The following is a 10428-nucleotide window of genomic DNA, read 5'->3' as shown; positions in this document are numbered from 1 at the left end:
TATCTCCATCGGCGTCGCTCGGCGGCATCTCCGTCGGCATGGGCGATGGGTCCTGTCCCCGAGGATGTTAGGCCACCAACTGCTTTTTTTTTTGAGACGGAATCTCGCTCCGCCTCCCGGGTTCACGCCATTCTCCTGCCTCAGCCTCCTGAGCAGCTGGGACCACAGGCACCCACCACTACGCCTGCCTAATTTTTTGTATTTTTAGTAGAGATGGGGTTTCACCGTGTTAGCCAGGATGGTCTCGGTCTCCTGACCTCGTGATCCGCCCGTCTCGGCCTCCCAAAGTGCTGGGATTACAGGCTTGAGCCACCGCGCCCTGCAACTTATTCATAATTTATTCTGATTTCCTTAACTTTAACTCATGTTCTTTTCTGCAGGGAGCTGAAGGCCCATGGGACGTGACCAAGTTTATGGATTTTAATCTGGCAAACGTCTTGAAAACAGTGACTCCCTAGCTGGGGAACTCAATTTAGGACTCTTAGCAAGTACAAATCAAAGACTATCTGTAATCAATGGGTTAAGACATTCATTCATGCATAAGTTTTCACTGCACTTACATACAACTTTTCTTCACTTTCTGAGAAGGGCACAGCATTTTTAGCTTTCAATTTAACAAATACCATTTAATTAGGTTTAAAGTTCTCCTTTAAAGGGTAATGTGTGGTTTTACATGCCTAGCTTTTAATTACTCTGTAACTAATTCACGGGCCCTCTGTGATCGCTCTCCCTTCAGACGTTACTACTTTACTGAAATTGAATTTGGAAAGCTATGTCAGGGGTAGAAGAGAGATAATAACAGTGGTCATTATTAGAAAAGAGGTTTTTCAAATTCTTACATTTTACTTAAATCTTAGCAGAGAATCATATAGCCTGGGACATAACATATGAAATTTTGCTATGGGCTGCCCGCAGAGCCAGAGGGCAGCGGTGCAGGTCCTGGGAGGCAACCACGTTGTACTTGCTTAGGCTTTGCCTGTGTCTGCACTGGTCCCTCCCTCCTTTGCCAGGGGGATGCTGCCAGCCTGGGCGGACCTTGTTGGCTTGGTCGCCAGGAGCTTTTCTGCTGCTGAGCCTTCTCCTCCACCTACTGCCTGCTTGGCTGCGCAGTTTCGGCTTCTAATGCGTTTTTTGTTATCTTTTTATAAACATACACCTGATTGTCCTGCCGATTTTGCATTACTGAGCAGGTTAAGAGCTCTCCTTCTAATGCTGCCTACTTAACACAGGGACTGATAGCTGTAGCAATCCTCTGTCCTTTGTCCTATCTGTTGGAGGAGGAGGCTTAGGTAAGACTTCCACTTCCTCTTTGTTATTTTGGCCCGATGATACTGGGGCTGAGGGAAGAGGAGTTGATAAGGCAAGTTACGTTTTCTCCTCCCTCCTCTTTTTAGGCTCTTCTGTGTGTAACTGAGCCAAGGCTGATCTAATTAAAGCCCATAACATTAAAGATTTTACTGGGACCTGATGCCTTCGCACCTGATGTTGTTTAAGATTTCTCCCCACTTGCTCCCAGAGTTCTACATCTAGTGTTCCTTCCTCCAGGAACCGCGGGCTTTGTACTCAGTTATTGACCACACTCATTTTTAATTCCTTCAACAACTTAAATTCTAGCGGTGTGTGTTCATGAATAAACTGCTGTGGATTATTTGGATCAGGCCTTATGGAAATAGGAAAAGCACAAGGTCTTAAGGGCTCTCCAGCTATGACAGCAGAGCATAAAATTCTTTGTATTGGGGTTTCTATTCCTGCCACCGAAGGAGGTGGTACACATGTTTCTGCAACTGGAGGAGGCGATATAGGCCAATTTTTACCCTCCTGTTTTTCTATTTTCAATTGGAGGTGTGGGTAGAACAACATATTCCTTCAGAGTTTTAGATTCAGCCTGCTGTCCCACAGAGTAAGAAGAAGATAATGGCAGGAGTACAGTACAAACTGAACTCCAAGTGGAAAAAACTGAAGAATCAACTTTGAAACCTTTTTGATGAGCCTGTTTTAATCCTTCGCCTGCTCTATCCCAGTTTTCCACATCAAGAGTGCCTCCCTGTGGAAACCATGGGTTATGCGTAATAACATTTTGTGGCTTCTGCAGGAGGTTAGTTAGTGCCTGTGAATTAACCTGAGCTCCAGACTGCCTCGACAGAACTTTAAGCAACTGCAAATAATGTTTTTCTTCAATAGACAAATTATTCCCCTTGTACCCTGATTCAGAAAACTTCCCGTTCCCAGTACTTCTTTAAAGCACTGTTCCCAGTACCTCTTCAGGACACTGACCTTATATCCGCAGCTGGCAGACTCATCCTGGGGTCTCCGTTCGCCTTGTCAATTTCAGTTCCTCTGCTCCAGCAGACCTTCTTCATTCACATCCCGGAAGTCTCAAGTTTGAATGCCACTGTCGCCATTCAGGGCGCCACTTCGTGAGGCCACTTATAAAGCACCCAATTCTGTCCCTGTTCAGGTGCCACTTGTAACCTGCATGTACTTAGGGGGACTGAACGAAGGGGGCGAATGCAGGAATAAAAGACAGGAGAGTGTATTTGCCTCTAGGGGACAAGGGCTCTGAGCTTTACACGGCCCTCCATATTTATTAGGTAAAAGAGATAGTGAGAAAGCGGGGATGACTGTTGGGTAATTGTCAGTCAGCCCTTTGGTTCACAGCAGGCTTGCAATACTGCATCCTTTGAATAATAGACACTAGATTTCTCATTAGATAACTTCAAGGAGCCCGGTGACAGGGAGTGATGTCCCTCAGCAAACCTTTTGGTGGCAGGGAAGTTTGAGTTTGCCCACATCCTGCATTAATGATAAACACTTTGCTGTTTGATCATACAGCCTCCAGTGGAATTCTGAGTTGGTCACATCCCATGGGCCTTCAGCCCCCTCCACTTTTCTCTGCCTGGATCCTGTCCAGGCCACCACATTACCTTTAGCCATTATGTGTCTTTAGGCTCCCCTTGGCTCTAACAGATTCTCATACTCTTCTTGTTTTTTATAATCTGGTCAGTTTTGAGGAGTACTGGTTAGGCAGCAGGGCTGTCGATGTGTTATTGGGGGCAGCCACTCTATTGGGATTTGTCTGATGTTTCCCATGATTAGACAAAGGTTAGGCACATTGGGGAGAAAGACCAATGAGAAGTGCCATTTTTATCACATCCTATCAAAGGTGCGTACTATTAACATTACTTAATCCCCTGTGGATGTCAACCTTGATCACCTGTCTGAGGCTGTGTCTGCCAGGTTTCTCAGCTATCAAATTCCTCTCATTCTCTCCCTGCCATACTGTAGTGTTTAAAGGGAAGCAGCCCTGTGCAGCCTGCATTTGTGGAGTCGGGAGTTACGCGTATTCCACCTCCTTGGAGGCGGAGTGTCTACAAGAGTTATTTGGAATTCTTCTGCATAGGAGTTTGGTCTCTTCTCTCCCAATTATTTATTTAATCATTCATGTATATCAGAAAGTGCCATTTAATGTTTCAAACCATCAATTATTGACATCACATTCTTCCTTTTACTCTTAGTGCATTAATAGATCCTTCTTGGTCTCCTCATGGTAGCCCATTTGCCTTCCCATAATCTAGAAGGGGTCTAGAAGCATATGGTTCTCAGAGTCAGGAAAAAGATTTTGAGCAGAACTCAAGGAAGCAGAAGGTCCCATGAGATGTACACTTTGCTGAGAGTCCCTCATGGCTCAGACCTCAGCATGTCCTGCACTCTCCACGTGAGCCCCTGTCTGCCTCCAGGGTGCATGGAAATAAAAAAGCCTCTTCTAAATACTGCAACAATCTCTTTGGAGTTGCTCACTAGACACTGTAATTGTTTCTGGTAATTGAGAACTGAGACAAATTATTAGAAAAAAAATATTTTTTACTTTCCTAGCATGCACTGCCATTGTGGTAAAAGTAAACTAATAACTGTGGTTCTTCGGGGAGGTGAGGTCGCAGAATCACAAACCTTTATCTCAGGGCCTGGCTGTCTCCCTCTCTGAGATATACTGGCTGTTATAACGTTCACACTGAGCCCACCGTCCTGGGAGCAGAAAGGAGTCTGGTGAGTATTTTGGTGTGGTGGCTCACGCCCGTAATCCGAGCACTTTGGGAGGCCGCAGCAGGTGGATCACGAGGTCAAGAGATAGAGACTATCCTGGCAAACATGGTGAAACTCCGTCTCTATTAAAAATACAAAAATTAGCTGGGCATGGTGGTGCGTGCCTATAGTCCCAGCCACTCAGAAGGCTGAGGCAGGAGAATCACTTGAACCCAGGAGGTGGAGGTTGCAGTGAGTTGAGATCAACCACTGCACTCCAGCATAGGCGACAGAGTGAGACTCCATCTCAAAAAAAAAAAAAAAAGAAAAGAAATTAAAACTGGTCTAGAGCTACATCCCAATGAGTTGTTGAATGTTGAAATAATTTCTGGAGCATTTGGTCCTCCCGTCTATACAAATCCCTGATGCCTATGACAGTAATTTAATTAATCCACACTTGTGGTGATGGTTGATGTTTTATTGTATACTATTATCTGATACTTAAATCACACTGCAATTGTAGTTGTGAAGTTTATCCAGCCTACAAAAATTACAAACACGATTTTCAGGATAATAGAGGTGTCAGTATAAGGCCTCTTTTCATGTCATGATGAATGAATATAACTATGTGACAATTATATCAAAAAACTGAATGTCTAAGAGGCAATGGCTACAATATAAATAACTTATTTTTTTTCTGAAAGGTGGGCATATTATATGCTTTATGGATTCAGTACTATCCACAGAAAATAACTGTGGTCTGCTGAGTATAGTGAAACTGTTATCCCTCTTGGTCTTAGTCAATATCTGTTTATAGAAAAGTTAGCACTATGATGAGTTTCAGATGGAAAAAAATCTGGAAATTGGCAGTTTGCAAGTTCAGATGTATCTTGTGATAGTTCTGTTAAAAAGAAAAGAAAAAACAACTGGTGGATGGGTGTGGTGGCTCATGCCTGCAATCCCAGCATTTTAGGAGACCAAGGTCGGAGGCTCCCTTGAGCCCAGGAGTTCTAAACCAGCCTGGCAACATAGTAACACTCTGTCTCTACTAAATAAATATTAGCCAGGTATGGTGGTACAAGGCTGTGGTCCCTGCTACTTGGGAGTCTGGGAGGTTGAAGCAACAGTGAATTGTGTTTACGCCACTGTACTCCAGTTTGGGCCATGGAGCAAGACCCCGTCTCAAAAAATCTAGATGCCACTTTTAGTGTTTGTCTTCAATTTTTTTTTTTTTTTTTTTTTTAAGATGGAGTCTCACTCTGTCGCTGAGGCTGGAGTGCAGTGGCATGATCTCGACTCACTGCAACCTCTGTCTGCTGGGTTCAAGCGATTCTCCTGCCTCAGCCTCCTGAGTAGCTGGGATTACAGACACCTGCCAACATGCCTGGCTAATTTTTTTTGTATTTTTAGTAGAGATGGGGTTTTGCTATGTTAGTCAGACTGGTTTTGAACTCCTGACCTCGTGATCTGCCCGCCTCGGCCTCCCAAAGTACTGGGATTACAGGTGTGAGCCACTGCCCCCAGCCCAGTCAATTTCAGTAATTACATTATTCCTAAATTAAATGTGCCTGCATTATTAATCCATTATATAATATGTAATCAGTAATAATTTAACCTCAGTCTTACAATAGTTTGTCTCTTAACATGTTTCAGAAACCCATTACTTATCCTACCATATTATGGTATAAAGATCTCCATCACTTTAAAATGGCAAAAGACATCAGTAAAAATAAGTAGTCATGCACCACAGAATGATGTCTTGGTCAACTACTGACCACATATACAATGGTGGTACCATAAGATTATAATAGAGCTGAAAAATTCCTAATTCCTAGTGATGCTGTAGCCATGGTAACATCACAGCACACTTTATTTTTTAAAAATAAATTTAATGTAGCCTAAGTGTACAGTTTTTTTTGTTTTTTTGTTTTTTTTTTGGAGACAGAGTCTTGCTCTGTTGCCCAGGCTGGAGTGCAATGTCGTGATCTCGGCTCACTGCAACCTCCACCTTCCGGATTCAAGCGATTCTCCCACCTCAGCCTCCTGAGTATCTGAGAGAACAGGCGTGTGCCACCACGCCAGGCTAATTTTTTTGTAATCTTAGTATTGACGAGGTTTCACCATGTTTGTCAGGCTTGTCTCAAACTCCTGACCTTGTGATCTGTCCTCCTCGGCCTCCCAGTGTTGGGATTACAGGCGTGAGCCACCGCGCCCAGCTGTGTACAGTGTTTTTAAAGCCTACAGTAGTGTGGAGTATGTCCTAGGCTCTACATTCACTCACCACTCCTCACTGTCTCACCCAGAGTAACTTCCAGTTCTGGAAGCTCCACTCATGGTAAGTGCCCTAAACAGGTGCACTTTGTTTCTATCTTTTATATGGCATTTAATGTGGGGCGATCTTGGCTCACCGCAACCTCATCTCCTGGGTTCAAGCAATTCTCCTGCCTAAGGCTCCCAAGTAGCTGGGATTACAGGCATGCACCACCACGCCTGGCTAATTTTGTACTTTTAGCAGAGACGGGGTTTCTCCATGTTGATCACGCTGGTCTTGAACTCCTGACCTCCGGTGATGTGCCTACCTCAGCCTCCAAAAATGATGGGATTATAGGCATGAGCCACCATGCTTGGCCTGATACGGTATTCTTATGGTAACTTTTCTGTGTATAGACACAGAAATGCCATTTTATTACAATTGCCTACAATATTCAGTAGTGTAACCTGCTGTACAGGTTTATAGCACTGTGCCTGTCAGGAACAGGGTTTGCTGCACACAGTAAGTATGATGACTGATACACAGTTTTGTTATTCTCTGCTCACCTCCATGCTGTCTAAATCAAACAATATTTAACCTGAAAAGGCAATGTCCTTCTTCCAGGAAACTGGATAGAAATGCTCCTCAGCTAACAAAGTCAGCCCTGTCATCCTAGTGATTCTTTCCCAGAGACCACAGTGAAAGGCCTGTAGGAAAAGCACATAATGAGAGTTCTAAGTTTAGGCTGAAAGTCATAAAGAGTAAAGTAGCCTTTCCAAAACACCCAAGGGATTAAATATTTTAATAACCTGAATAAAAATCGCAATTTCCACATGTCCTTGCATCATGAGGCTTGGTATCTTTCAGCTTGTAATTTTTCTGCAACATGCTATGTCATATATTAATACAGAAGTACTAGAGACTGAGTTATTTCTTCCATAGATGCTCAAAGCTCTCATGTTCGATAGTAATGGTCCTTGATGAATACCCTTTGCATCCACAATCCACAATCTATCTTTATGGTTTGCTTTTCTTTTTTGAGACAGAGTCCCACTCTGTTTCCCAGGCTGGAATGCAATGGCCCCAATCTTGGCTCACTGCAACTTTCACCTCCCGGGTTCAAGTTATTCTCCTGCCTCAGCCACCCCAGTAGCTAGGATTACAGGCTCATTCCACCATGCCCAGCTAATTTTTGTGTTTTTAGTAGAGATGGGGTTTCACCATGTTGGCCAGGTTGGTCTTGACCTCAAGTGATCCTGACCTCAAGTGATCCGCCCACCTTGGCCTCCCAAAGTGCTGGGATTACAGGCGTGAGCCACCGTGTCCGGCCTATGGTTTCCTCAAAGATGTATGTGTGGACGTCCAGTGACTTGGTAGGGCTGGATAAAGCCTGTGTCACATACATTTATATGATTTCCCTCTAGTACAACACTCTGATGCTGATTAATATCAGAACTCATAATAAAGAGTTTGCCATACTCTGTAAGGACTCTCGTGAATGAATCATCTGATGCTGTGGAAGGTGTGAATTGTGATTAAAGACCTTACCACGCATGTTGCATTTGTAAGGTTGCTCTCCAGCATGGAGTCTGATGATTTGCAAGGTTTGAAATCTGAGTAAAGACCTTGCCACAGTTTTTGTTTTTTTTTTTTTTGAGACAGTCTCACTTTGTCGCCCAGACTGGCACAAATCTCTACTCACTACAGCCTCTGCCTCCCAGGTTCAAGCGATTCTCCTGCCTCAGCTCCTGAGTAGCTGGGATTACAGGCGCAGGCCACCACGCCCAGCTAATTTTTGTATTTTTAGTAGAGACGGGTTTTCGCCATGCTGGCCAGGCTGGTCTTGAGCTCCTGACCTCAGGTGATCCATCTACCTTGGTCTCCCAATGTGCTGGGATTGCAGGTGTGAGCCACTGTGCCCAGCCCCACATCCATTACAACTGTAAGGTAGGTTTCTCTGCATTACAGATTATCTGATGAATATTAAGACTTGAAGGCACACTAAATGTTTTGCTACATACATTTGTAAGGTTTCTGTGCAATATAAATTCCTTGATGTTTTACAAGGTGTGAAATTTATTTTTTTTCATGTTTTATTTTAGGTTCAAGGAGTATGTGTACATCGGTCAACTGCATGTTGCAGGAGTTTGGTGTACAGTTAATTTTGTCACCAGGTAATCAGCATAATTATAATACTCAACAGGTAATTATTCAATCTTCATGCTCTTCCCAACCTCCACCCGTAAGCCCCAGTGTCTACTGTTCCCTTGAGTCCATGTGTAATCAATGTTTAGCTCCCACTTATAAGTGAGAACATGGGGTATTTTGTTCTCTGTTCCTGCATTAATTCACTTAGGATAAGAGCCTCAGCTCCATCCATACTGCTGTAAAGGACACAATCTTGTTCCTTTTTATGGCTGCATAGTATTCCATAGTGTATATGTACCACATTTTCTTTATCTGGTCTACTGTTGATGGGCATTTACGTTGATTCCACGTCTTTGCTATTGTGAATAGTGCTGCATGAACATACACGTGTTTGTCTTTATGGCAGAATGATTATATTCCTTTAGGTATACACCCAGTAACAGGATGCTGGGTTGAATGCTATGTGCTTTTAGGTCTTTGAGAAATCGCTGCACTGCTTTCCACAATGGCTGAATTAATTTACATTCCCACCAGCAGTGTATAAGCATTTTCTTTTCTCTGCAGCCTCATTAGCATCTATGTTTTGATTTTTTAATAATGCCCATTCTGATAATACCCATTCAGACAGGTCTGAGATGGTATCTCATTGTGGCTTTGAGTGCATTTCCTTAATGATTAGCAATATTAATCATTTTTTATATGCTTATTGCCACATGTATGTCTTCTTTTGAGAAACATCTATTTATGTGCTTTGCCCAGCTTTTAATGGGGTTGTTTTTTCATTGTTGATTTGAGTTCTTTATAAGAGATTCTGGATTAGATATTTGTCAGATGCAATTTGTAAACATTTTCTCCTATTCTGTAGTCTGTTTACTCTGTTAATAGCTTCTTTCACTGTGCAGAAGTTATTTAGTTTAATTAGGTCCCACTTGTCAATTTTTGTTTCTGTTACAATTACTTTGGGGTCTTCATCATTAAGTCTTTTCCAGTGCTTAAGTCCAGAATGGCATTTCCTGGGTTTTCTTCTAGGGATTTAATAGTTTTAGGTTTTATTTTTTTTTTTATTTTTTATTTTTTTTGAGATGGAGTCTCGCTCTGTCGCCCAGGCTGGAGTGCAGTGGCCGGATCTCAGCTCACTGCAAGCTCCGCCTCCTGGGTTCATGCCATTCTCCGGCCTCAGCCTCCCGAGTAGCTGGGACTACAGGCGCCCGCCACCTCGCCCGGCTAGTTTTTTGTATTTCTTGAGACGGGGTTTCACCCTGTTAGCCAGGATGGTCTCGATCTCCTGACCTCGTGATCCGCCCGTCTCGGCCTCCCAAAGTGCTGGGATTACAGGCTTGAGCCACCGCGCCCGGCCGCTAGGTTTTATATTTAAGTCTTTACTCCATCTTGAGTTGATTTTTGTATATCGTGAAGGACAGGGGTCCAGTTTCAATGTTCTGCATATGGCTAGCCAGTTATGCTAGCACCACTTATTGAATGAAGTTCTTATTTCATTGCTTGTCAGCTTTGTTGAGGATCACATGATATATGCCTCTATTTCTGGGTTCTCTTACCTGTTCCATTGATCTATGTTTCTTTTTGTACCAGTACCATGCTGTTTTAGTTACTGTAGCCTTGTAGTATGGTTTGAAGTTGGGTAGTGTGATACCTCAAACTTTGCTCTTTTTGCTTAGGATTGCTTTTACTATTTAGGTTGGGCTTTTGTGGTTCCAAATAAATTTTAGAATGTTTTCTTCTAATTCTGTGAAAAATGCCATTGGTAGTTTGACAGAAATAGTATTGACACTGTAAATTGCTTTGGGCAGTATTTTAACAATATTGATTCTTCCTACCCATGAGCATGGGCTATTTTTCAGTTTGTATTGTTTCTGATTTCTTTGAGCACTGCTTTGTAATTCGCATTGCAGAAATCTTTCACGTACCTGGTTGGCTGTATTCCTAGGTATTTATACTTTTTACAAAAAGCTACAGCTACTGTGAATGGGAATCCATTATTGATTTGGCTC

At 43.0% G+C, this 10428-nt stretch overlaps 1 protein-coding gene across 1 annotated transcript in view; it reads right to left on the bottom strand.

The window, feature by feature from the left end:
• Positions 1–10428, bottom strand: part of ZNF880 (zinc finger protein 880) — a 100441-nt gene that overhangs the window by 43613 nt on the left and 46400 nt on the right. The window lies entirely within an intron of this gene.

The sequence above is a fragment of the Papio anubis genome, chromosome 20 (genome assembly GCF_008728515.1).
Source record: "Papio anubis isolate 15944 chromosome 20, Panubis1.0, whole genome shotgun sequence".
Lineage (NCBI taxonomy): Eukaryota > Metazoa > Chordata > Mammalia > Primates > Cercopithecidae > Papio > Papio anubis.
This window is presented reverse-complemented; position numbering and strand designations above follow the sequence as displayed.